This window comes from Lichenostomus cassidix, chromosome 27 (assembly GCF_008360975.1).
Source record: "Lichenostomus cassidix isolate B80296 chromosome 27, HeHo_3.0, whole genome shotgun sequence".
Lineage (NCBI taxonomy): Eukaryota > Metazoa > Chordata > Aves > Passeriformes > Meliphagidae > Lichenostomus > Lichenostomus cassidix.
The window spans coordinates 2,238,595-2,239,705 of NC_139507.1; positions in this window are offsets into that span (position 1 = coordinate 2,238,595).

Here is a 1,111-nt window from a genome sequence, read left to right on the forward strand (position 1 = left end):
ATGTTTAGTGGCCAAAATCAAATGGAGTTATCCCCAGGGATCTGAGCAGAGAAAGAGGCATTTGTCAAAGAGAGACCAGAGGAGATCTCTGGAAATCTCTGTGGGAGTTTAGAGCTTCTTTAGGGGTTGATCTGGGATTGAATTTATCCCAGCCTTGCTGTTGCTCCATCTAGCCTGAGGGTGCTGGATGGAGAGACACATTTTGTAAAGAGCTGTCACACAGTGTGAGTTCTGGAAACTGGGGAAAACTGACCTGGGGCAGTGGAACCAAACTTCTGGTGGTCCCAGGTGAGTTGTCTCTCCTCTGATCCTAACTGGACTCACCACAGCCAATGTTGAGCTCCAGCTGCACAAAGGGCAGTGCAGGGGCTTTGTGGAGAAATTGGGTTGCAATTTCACCCAACAAGTCCATCCTGGGCTCTGCTCCAGCAGCAGCACAGGAGAAGCACACAGGAGAGGAAAGGTAACTGAGCAACCAGGGAGAGGGAATGCTGGTGCCAAACTGGAAAACCCCTGGCCAGAGTGGGTTTCAGTCCAGAGCAAGCCCAAGGCCTTTGGACACTGTGCTGGAATGTCTCAGTGCCAGGAAAGGACAGGGATTTTGCAAACAGCCTGAGGAAGGAAGCCCTGAGGTTTTCTCTTTCCCTCCTCTGCTGTTGCAGCTCCTAAGCCAAGACCATCTCCTGTCCAAGGGGTTCATCCCTGTCCTCCCAGAGGGGAGCAGAGGGGCAGAGAGGCAGCCTGAGCCCTGGGTTCCTATAGGAGTGTCTCACACTGTGAGCAGCAGCACAGCAAAGCTCCACTTTGGGCCAGGGACAAAGCTGCACCTCCTGCCAAGTACGTTTGCTGCTGCTGCTCCTTCCCTCCAGGCTGCCTCCTCTTGCTGCATTCCTGCTCTGTGCTCCTTAGGATCAGCAAGAGAAGTCAGGGGTGTGGGATACAGACATGGAGGATTTGTGTTTGCCCAGCTCTGGCATGGCTGGGCAAAGCTGGGGGAGATCTGCTGCTCTGCAGAGGCTTTGGGCTTTTTGTTAGGGGAGGAAATGCTGTGTGACAACTACAGGAAGGTGACCTTTAGCTCAGGGACCAGACTGACCATCCAGCCCAGTGA